General features: G+C 44.0%; 1 protein-coding gene across 5 annotated transcripts in view; it reads right to left on the bottom strand.

Moving 5' to 3' along the window:
• DLG1 (discs large MAGUK scaffold protein 1) overlaps positions 1 to 11004 on the bottom strand; it is a 122042-nt gene that overhangs the window by 90849 nt on the left and 20189 nt on the right. The window lies entirely within an intron of this gene.

Genomic DNA, 11004 nt, shown 5'->3' with positions numbered 1-11004 from the left:
CCGCGGGAGCCGCCGCGGGAGCCGCCGCGGGAGCCGCCGCGGGAGCCGCCGCGGGGTCCCACTCCAGGCCGGCACGTGCAGCAGGGCCCGGCTGTGGGGGTGGGGGTGTGTGGGAGGGGGGTCCCTGCTGTAAGAATAAATAAAAAGCAATAAACTACCTCAGTTGAGAAGCCCCTGCAGCAAAAATAGGGGGGTTAAATACACTAAAGGATACCACATGGCGGATTAGGCTCACAAAGGTGTCCTTCCAGCCAACTTTTCAGTGGAATACCCTATGAAATTTCATATTGAGCCACATCACATCAATTTCTTAGTTGCATTGAATGGAGAGGAAAACAACATTGAGGACCCTCAATCGTCTTGCTAAATCTCCTCCTCTCGAGAGGACCTGCTTGCTTAGAGCCTCACCTCCAGCACCTCTGCTGCCCCTTGGCCATTCCCCTTCACCTGGGGGCTGAAGCCAGGAAGCTGCTGGGGCACAGAGCCGAACGCCGCGCACCTTTGATGCAACRCGGCAGCGGCGGCCGCGCTCGCAGCACCAGCGCCGGGAAGCTTCAGAACCCACACGAATCATCTCTAAGCAAACATGCAGACTGAGGAAGCCAAAACGAAGACAAGAAGTTGGGGAGGGGTACCGCTCAGCCCACAGGAAACCTCAAAATAAACTTCATTTGCATGAAGGCCTCTTTCTTGGTAGAGGATGCAGGACCCGGGGAGGACAGCGGCTCCATTGAAATAATTGTTGTTTTCTTTCCGCTTTGAGCCGTGTCCTGCACTTGCTCAGCACATGGCTGAGCACGTGTCTTGCTCCAGGAGGGCAGTGCCTGTGTGGGACAACAGCAATAGGGGCAGGACCCAAAGAAAAGTCACAAATGTCCAGGTTAAACATCATGGAAGAGCCAAAGACGACAGACAGGTACCAGGAGGGGGTGGAGGGAAGATGGACACCAGCCAAGTTCAGCCATGTCCAGCTTTACCTACAAGGACGTTCAAATTCAAGAGTAGTCTAAAGTATAATAAAATGAGGAAGAATCTSTAGGAAAAAAAGGGAGCCTATTTTTCTGCAGCTGGATGGAGTTGCATTATACAGGCTTTTGTGTGAAGAAATAGGACAGCACAGACCTAAGCGCATTCACCAGCGCTCAAAAAATGGAACAAAAACACAGAAGGGAAAGATGCAGCGCAGACACAGGGGGGATCTTCCCGTCCCCAACCCCTTCCCTGCGCCCACGGGTCGGCAACACGGCTCTGCACAGCTCCCATCACCCTGCAATAGTGTCACTCCCTGCAGGAGCAAACGGGCGAGAACATGGCAATCTCATGACAACAAATAAAGGCAGGGAGCCAAAAGCAGCTTCCGAGTGCTGCAGAAATAGCTCCGCGCGATGCACCAAGTATAAGCTCTAATGTGCCACGGGCACGGAAGAATCACTAAGGGGAAAATATGGTGTGTGCATCTACAAAGGATTCCTCCACTCGGAGAGAAAGCCGAAGAGAAAGCTCAAGTAACTTCAGGCAATCACAGCTCCATTGTTGATGGAGGCCACGTAAAACATCTGAATTCTTCAGCCATATATTTGCAGCTGTAAACAAATAAAATGGTTACACTGCAAAACTGTCTGACCTTTATACAAAGGCAGAGCTTGGGAGTATCACATCACACCATGCACATGGTTACAAAATACAGCATTTAAGCTTGACAATTCAAAATACTGTGTAGTTCACAGTTTAGTATTGATTCATTTTTCATCAGATTCAAAGTGAAGGTTTATGCATTAGAATACAAAAAAAAMCACATAAAAAAATTATATTTCACATCTTAAGCAGTGAAAGTAGGTGAGAAAAATCACCCAAAGCTAAAACCATTTTCAGACATCTTTTTATCCACTTATGAGGTTGGGTAGGATGGGTCCCCTTTGGTATAACATAGTTTACCTGGAATAAGTAGTAATTTTGTSCTCCGGATCTAGTTGTTCTTAGGGCAGATACTGTAACAGCATCATTAAAATGACAATTAACCAAGCAACATACAACTTTAAGTAATATATTATCAAATACCATATGCCTACTATACTGGAGACAGCTATAAATTACAGAGAAACTTCAAGTCCTTAATGTTTATCTTCAAAATATAGTTTTGTTGTGGGCTCAGATTTTTACCACAAATTCACATTTCTGTCATCTCTCCAAGGCTTCAAACCCCTGCAAAATTCACTCGCACACCCAGCAACTTCTCCTTCTACTCTCACGGAGCACAATTCCCTTTCTTTCTTACAGGTTGGCATTTGTTGAACACATCAAAACAGGACCTAAATTCTCTTCTTGCCTAGGCCAGTTTCACTCAACACACAAGCTTCAAACGGAACAATCTTAAGAAGCCAATTCAAAACTTTACAACTGGTGTGGCATCAATAAAAAGGGCTGTTACCATCATGTTAGGAAAATACCATATAAGATGAATTGCTCTTATTGCARGTTTATTCTGCCTGCTTACACATGGTCCCCAAATACCAATGAGAATATCAATATCATTATCTTCAATTAGTGAGGACTAATTTGTTATTTGCATCAAATGAGAAAGCTGCTGCTTCCAAGAGTCCCCAGGCAGTATCAGTTAGGCAGAAATTCCAGAGCTAAGCTGCATCAAAAACACCATACCCCGCTCAGAAACATAACGTTCAGCATTTGCCCACTACTCTTGACTGATGTGAATAGCCTTTTTTTTTTTTTTTTTTTTAATAAAAGTGAAGAGGAAAAAGAGTACTGGCAGATGAAGCAGGCTAATAACCAATGTAACACCACCAGTGTAACACCGCCAGTGAAATCCATGCAGTGGTACCAGTTCCTCCATCCACGTGTTCTGCCACGTACAGGTTAACACAGGTCAGGAGCCAAGACCTTGCACCGTTAATGACACGGGCAAGKGAAGGTCTGTGCAGACAAAAGACAACTGTTCAGAGTGAAAAACTGCTAGAAAAATATAATTTGCACATTATTTTAAGCAAACAGGTTTACTGAAAAGGACAATGAGCTGAAAATTTCTCTTGYAAAAAGTCATCAGCGACCCTAGACAGGGCAGCTCCCCTTCCTGTCAGCTCAGCACATTTATGGAACTTAAACCAGCAGCCACTGCTGCACCGTGAGCACAGAATGGGAAACCTCGTCCCCCTTCCCTAGGGGCTTGACACTCTCATACCCACAGCGCTGCCCTGGCTCGGTCTGAGCCAGGCGTCCCCACAGCCATCCCTGGCAGCACAGGCTTTCACAGAAACCTTCCCATTGCCTCGGCAGGGCCAGCTCTAGGGGTCCCTTCCAAACTTAACCATTCTGTGACTCTGAACTGCTGCCACAGTAGAAGAATCTTTTCCAGGACAGTCAGCATGTTGTAAAGGCAGTTATTTCATTTTGTCTTAAAAGTTCCCAGTATGTCTGAGGATGCCATAGCCCCAGTAACTTCAGAAGGAAGGTAGAAGATTATGCTAGAAACAGGAGTTTGATTAATAGCGGCATCTTTAATAGTGGCCTTCCCTGCGGTGACATTTGAGCCCAGAACAAGTGCTGTGAACAGAGACTTTGCAGTGGGTGTTCATGATCTTCCCCCAGTTTCTTCCAAGTCTTCAACTGCTAAGCACAGGACAGATCCAGGACAGCACTCTGGTGAGTTCCTTCATAAGCCTTGAGAAGTGAGGCCAAGCACAGATGGGAATGTTCTCCTTCCCTCCTGAACGACCACAACCAGGAGCATTTACATCAACCGGCTTTTGGGGCTCTCTCCAGCACAAAGCAGCAGAAAAACCACTGCCGCATCAGGAAGAGCCGGAGGTGTCTGTGCTATCATGTACTTTGCATGCTAAAATAATCAAGTTTTGACGCAGGAAATGCAAAATAGTGACACTCAAGAGCATTCAGGAGCAAAACTTCACAAAAATAGACCTTCCCAACAATTAGCACCAGAAAGAGCTCGCAGGAATTTAAAATGTGATCTCCAAGAAAAAGGAGCTTTATTTCACTACAGCATTCAAGGGTCCTGTCACAGCCCAGCCCCTCCCCTGCCTCTTTGTAATTCCAAACCCAACTAAACTCATAAGCAGCAACAGGCAGCTGAGAGGAGCATTAAGAACACTAAGGTTAAAGCAACTCAAGACCCTAAAGCCCAAGTTGCTGCTGGAGGACTGGGGTTGGGCGGGCTAAGCACATCCTCCCCCACGGCAGCTTCCCGGACGGACCCCTTCCTTAGAGTGGGACATGAGGCTGGGCTGATTCAGCCTGTCACGGAAGAACCATCCGTGGGGGGCAGAGGGAGGAGGAAGGTAACATCTTCCAYGGGGTTACTGCAGACTGAGGGATGTTCACACGCTCTCCAGCGAGTGAAGGATTGCTCATCATCTTAGTCATTCTGTTTCATCTTTTCAAAGACAAGAGCTCCTTTTGGAGCAGCAGTTTCCAAGAGTGAACCACTTTTTAAATGCTCTGTGCAACACAGCCAAGAAAAACAGCTCTTAGGGAGCATCAATCAAGCAACCAGGCCTTCCCTGGAAGATAACGACCCCTAAGTCTATAAGCAAATAAAAACTAGGGTGAATATACAAACAACACAGGTTTATCTGGTGAAATTTCATCCTGCTCCAAACTCATCTCAATACCTGTTCACGCTTCCCTTATACAGTAACCAGAAAAGACAGCACCTGGGTGTGTTTCTGCCCAGCGCTTTGACGCAGCTCATGGATAGCAGGGCCTTTTGTAGGGGAGAGAGCTGAAATGCTCAGTAGGGTGTTTTTCTCTCAGCTGCCTAGAGAGAGAGAGTAATTCCTAAAGACAAACACAAATCAGACATTCACTGCCTTACAAACAGCAAAGATAGACCGTGGTTCAAGTACTAAAAGGCAGTTTACTGGGAGCAGGACCCAACTCGGGCAGCCGCAAAGTTCCACTGATGCACAAGCACCTGCCATACGTTTCTGCACAGAGGGAGGTCTAAGTCGCTAAGTTTGATAAGACAGCTATTTTTAAGAAGTCTTTGCACCACAGATCTGGTTCTGTGCTCTGTATTTCTTCTGTCAGTCTAACRTATTTGAACATTTCCAAACCAGGGGGTGATGTCTCCCACTAAATGGGGAAGTATTCATAAGACAACTTTGAGCCTTCYGGACAGGAGAATCTGCTGCCTGCCTTCTGCCTTTATACCTTTCTCCATCTCAAAGTGCTAGAGGAAAGGGCCAAAAAGGCTGTCCGTCTAGACAGGAAGGGCATTAGTCATTCACACTTTGTTATTAACTGAGAACAGATAAGAACTGGGCTGCTTGGGCTGGAATCCACAGGGCTGTTTGCAGGCCCTCAACACAGACGATTGGATATTCTTGGAAACCAAGAGGTTTTTGAGAAAGGCAACAGGGAAACAGCAGGAAGACACAAAGGCAACAGGGAAACAGCAGGAAGACACAAAGGATGTGAAGGACCCAAAGGTACAAACCACTCCCTTAGCAGAAACAGCTGGCACAAAAACTGCAGGGCCTCAGCAGCCCTGAGGGCTGGACCAGGAGACACCTCAAGTAGTTCAAGAAGCTCTGCCACGTTCTGCAGCAAGGGGCGAGATCTCTTACACACACGCACGGCTGAAGAGCAGCTCCGCTGAGACAGATCTCACCACTGTAGACAGCAGGATGAGTAAGAGCCCATAAGGAATAAAAAACATTTCAAACAGAGCCAATACAGCTGAAGGAAAGTGAGTATGAACTCTCTCCAGCTGTTTTAAAAGGTTTAAGATGAATTTTTCCAAGCACTTCTGCTTGGAAATGCAAATCACTTGCCTCCTCTTCCCTCCCTCAATTCATCAGCATTTGAGCAGAGGCACAAGTGACATCCCCTGCYGCAGTCAGATCCCCAGTAACTAACAGGAACACTTTGTCTACATCTGAAGCTGACTTGGGGTAGTAAGTGAAAAATCATGTCTCACACTAAATTAATTAGGGAGTTTTGACAGCGTTAGGAGYGCCTTAGTCACTTCAGTGAGTCTTTTGCCCCCAGAGGGTCACAGGACGAGGGATCCGCAGGCTCCCGCTCCGGCTCCTGGCRACGGGAGCGGCAGAGGGCAGCACCGCACCGCGCTCGGCTGGCACCCGGCTCYGTGTTCCCGGCGAGGAGGGATCCAAGGCGCTGAGGAGCCTGCGGGAAAAGCCCCCCCTTTCTGCAAAGTGTTGTTTCACAGAGCCTCCAACCCCCCCCAGCCCAAATCGCTAGTATTATGCAAGCATCRAAGGAAAGCAAACACGACACCTGAGAAAACACAAGCTGATCACCGCAAAGACCGTCATCTTCTGCATTAGTCAGAGCGCAGCCAAAAACTGCATTCTTCTTTAAAATAATGCAATGCAGGACAGATGTTTTTTGCTAGGTTTCACAAACAACATAAAACCCTAATGAATAAACTTAATAAATTATTCTTAAAGTGATCCAACCCAAGGAACTGGTTTTGTCTATATTAGTGGTATGAAAAGCTTTTAATGGAACCAATTATTTTAGCAGCAAGGAGCCTTTCAATTTCCAGCTTTAATTTCTTCAGGTGTTCTCGTGTTAATGTCTTGCCGTTTGAAAACTATGCTGCCATTTRAAAACTGTCTTGCCATGGTAATTCGAAATAACACCCCCCTCTTCCGCCCTGTAGCGGAGGCAAGTTCTCCCAGCCTCGTCCTGCCCCGCTGCACCTCCCATTCCTCATCAGCCCTGCGGGACTTGCAGCCCTATGGCAGTAATCGGAGCTGCCTGTATGGAACCTGTAAAATGCCCCTTTCTGCCTCCTCAGAAAGGCTGCAGTGGCCTCTGAGGTGTATGCCACAAGCCAATAAAAATAAGATCAAGAGAGGAATGATGATCACCAGGCTACTCATCCAAGACTCGATGCTCTTCCTCCCTTCACCGGCCTTCGTTACTTTACATAATACCAGCTGGGTACATCAGACACTAAACCACCTATTGTGGGTAAAAGAAATAGGGTCTCAGTCCATCAATGCAGCCCATCCAGACCCCTCTGCAGAGCCCTCCTGCCCTCAAGCAGATCAGCTCTCCCTCCCAGTTTGGGGTCACCTGCACCTTTGCTCGGGTGCCCTCCACGCCCTCATCCAGACRGTCTGTAAGGGCATTAAAAAGCCGGCCCCAACGCTGATCCTGGGGAACCCGGCCCGTGAGCCGTCACCATCTGAATTTAACTCCCCTCGGCACCGCTCCCAGGGTCATGGAACCCCCAAAACTCCAGCATCCTAAATTATTCTTTGTTTCTATTTATACATAACCAGAGCAATTAATAGTTTCTTACATTTGCACTACCGGCAAGCAAAGCTAGACAAGATATTAATGCATGTCAGTTTTTTTCCTGTATGCAAGTGCTCTTTTTTTGATGTAAGAAACTGATTATTATCCGCAAAATTCTTAAAATTGCTCCTGTGCAAAGTAACTCTAGATCAGCTACATGATAGATAGCTCCTCCTTCAGATACTTTTTAAGATCCATATTAACTTTAAAGCTATCCAACTGTGGGATGGATTTCAGAAAGTTATTTTCCAGTCTCCTACAGCCATATTCACCACCTCCTCCAACCTAAATATACTCACACCATGCGATTGACTGACTATGATGAGAACAAGCCTTATTATAATTCAACTCTTGGAAACACTGGTATTTGAGGCTTTTTTTTTTTTTTTTTAATCAGCTCTTCAGTCAATTCCTAAAAAATATGTCCCAAATTGATCCAATGTGATCAAACTCATTTATCACATCTGTAGCATTAAGTGGCAGCTTTTCATTTTAAATCAAGGGGAAATATAACTCTGAACTCAAACACAAAGGCTTTAATCTAATGAAACAACCCACAAACACATCATGTACCTAACTTCAGCTATGCAGTTTATTCTGGCATGCACCCTAACTCTAACAATTCAGAACTTCAACTTTTCAGAGAGTTACTGGTGAACAGATGAGCAACTGAGCAAAGTTTCAATGAACCCTCAACCTCGAAGTTTTAATCAATGAAATAACCTTACAGGTTTGCAGTTATTTTAGAAGAACATGCATGTGTTAAMAAACATAAGCTCTAGAGGTGCCCTGTATACAAAAGAAAAAATACATATACATATATATATATATATGCATTGCAAGATGTGTCCCTTTGCCCTGCATCACAGACATCYTGCAAGGCTGGACAAGCCCATTTAAGAGGCAGCCACCAGAGGGTCCTAAATAGACCATACAGACCTAAATAGACAGCAGTCATTTAGCCCAGCAAGCTCTTGAGTCAAACTACTTCAGYAAAATGACCCTGGATTTATGAAAAATATAGATTTATGAAAATTTTTGAGGCCACAAGCCAGTCCAGCATGGAGCAGAGGCAGCTCGGCAGGGAGCTGGTCGCAGCCTACCAGTGTCTAACAGCAGTTACCCACAGAAGGAGCTTGGCCCTTCACCGTGGCAGAACAAAAGACAATTTTCCGACCAACACTGAGGGAGGTGAGGGAGTGGAGAGACCTAAATGTGTATGATGAAAAACTGTTTTTAAACCATGTTGATGATTAAGTATTGGGACAAGCTGCCAAGAGAGGTGATGAATCTCTCTTCTTAAATGTTTATAAGACCCAGTCAGACAAAGCCTTAAGGAACCATGTCCAKGCCTGATGCCAGTCCTGCTTTCAGCAGGCAGGTGGACTGGATCATGTCCACCCTGGACGTTAGGGGGACACATCACATACGCTTGCCCCTTCCCCATAYGATCTGGTTTTAGTTAGACCTATCTTCACCTCTTGAATTAACTCTAAGCAGGGTGTCAAAAAAACAAGGTATGGGCTAGACAGACATTGCTCTGGCACAGTTGAAGGAACATGATTCCTCCTCATCATTTTGTATCAATTTAGTTTCAAAATACTATTTTGCACCACAAATTTACTGCAAAYATCATTTGTAGAAATCTTAAATCTTTAAATTCAACTGTTTCAGTGAAAATATACTACGGAATAAAACAAGAATGACTGCTCAAAAATGGTTTTCTGTGGGAATTTAAGGATTTTAATATTCTGTATTTTTAATTGCCACGTACCCATTTAAGACTGTTACTTAAATAAAAATCATTACTGTAGGCACAGCCCACATGCATGCTCTTAATAGTATCCATGGTTGCAGTGATGCAAATTTGCCTACCTACACCAAAGCAAGCATGCCCACATAAAGAGGAAAGACTCTATTAATCAATTCCTCGAACCAGCTCAGTACAAAGTAAACTGGTTAAACCTCAGAATACAGCAGGGAAAGCAGCATATACATGTTGGCCATTAAGTGCAAAGGTCTTTATTCCAAATTACAGAAAACACGCTAAAGCTGAATAACACTGAAATCTTGTTTCGAAAGCAAAAGAAAGCTGAAATTCCAAAAGACCTTTCAAATGTATTAAAAACTCACCTTATTCAATTTCTTCTTTGCTCCTCAAAGAGAGAAGCAATACAATTATTTCAAAAAGTCATCGAAGCAAGTCAAAGCAGCACTTAATCCTATTTCCAATCCCCTTACAYATTTCTCCTATGCTGATTTCCAATTGCTTTACCTGTGTCACACGCACATGCCTTGCTTTACACAAGGGACACAAGATTCATACATATCAGTAAAGAAAGCCTTTTTTTCGAGCCTACAGCTTCCACCCCACCGTAAGCACACACAAACTCAACATAAACAGTCCCTTGAAGAGTTTCACTATCAGCAGCTTTAACCCTCCCAGGCAGCAACACTGAACAGTCCTTCTTAAGCGCCCAAACGAACAGATGCCTTTTTATGCCAAGTACGTTCTCTGTTGGTGTGACTTTCTATATAAATTATCTCTGGAAAGTAAATAAATGCATGAGAGAAATCTGAAGTTACATATTCCTTTAAAAAATTGAGGTAGATATTTACGTAACCCAAACTGAGCACTAAAGGTCTGTTCCTGCTCTCACTGTACTGGAGGTATTCAAAAGGGAACAAGACAAAGATACCCCAAATGAATGCAGCTGAAGTCGAACTGTTGGTTTTAAAATGCATGTTTTACTTCCAGAAAAAGAGCTTAAAAAAAAAAAAAAAAAAAAAAAAAAAAAAAAAAAAATCTTTCCTGGTGACAAGCAAGGTGAATTCAACCACCCAAATCAGAGATTAGCTTATGGTACTGGGGACTGTGCTGCTTTCACATGCACAAGCTTCTGCACCTTTTGTTTTATAAAGCTATTACTAAACCCACAAAATTTTCCCAAAGAGGTTTATTAGCTTCTCTACTTCTCAAGAAGGTTTGTATCAACTGTCTCCAAATGCCCCAAGAGTGCTAGAAGTGGTAGTAGTTTGGGGTTTTTTGTTTTGTTTTAAAATTGACAGCTTGTAAATAGTTAAGAAAAGGGAAACAGARAAGAGTTAACCTTTCACAAGAAAAACATCTTGCAAAAAAACAAAACTCACCTTTATGCCTATTTCACAAGGATGCTGCTAACGTACTTTCAGTCTAGGAATCATTTTATTTTATGAATTCCAAGTGGACTGTATTGACACCAGTATCACAAAGCTTTAGCCTTGCACAGGAGTAACAACACGATGCAGCAATATGTCAAGTTGGCAGAACATTCACATATATCCATCCCTAATAGGACTTCCCCAGATGCCTCTTTTTCCTCTTTGATGGTTATTTTAGACATTTCTTCAAATAGGTTACACAAACCAGCATTTGGAATTCCTCAATTCAGATTAAAAAGCAAACTACTATTTCAAYGCATTTAAAGAGAGTGAATTTTTACAGAGCAGCGTCTCCCTGACAAATGTTAAAAGCATAATTAGCTCTTACAGGAATGAACATCCATGCCGCTCTTAGCAACAACTACAGCAATTATTCTGGCAATTGGTGTAGTTGAAAGTTTTTTTTTTTAAATCACCACTAGAAAAATATCACAATATTTTCATTACTGGCAAGCAAAAACAGAAAGAAAAATTCAAAAAGAACTTCCAAGATCACAA

Source organism: Nothoprocta perdicaria, unplaced genomic scaffold (genome assembly GCF_003342845.1).
Source record: "Nothoprocta perdicaria isolate Ctin4 unplaced genomic scaffold, notPer1 scaffold_232, whole genome shotgun sequence".
Taxonomy (NCBI): domain Eukaryota; kingdom Metazoa; phylum Chordata; class Aves; order Tinamiformes; family Tinamidae; genus Nothoprocta; species Nothoprocta perdicaria.
Note: the sequence above shows the minus strand (reverse complement) of the source record. Positions and strands in the feature narration are given on the sequence as shown.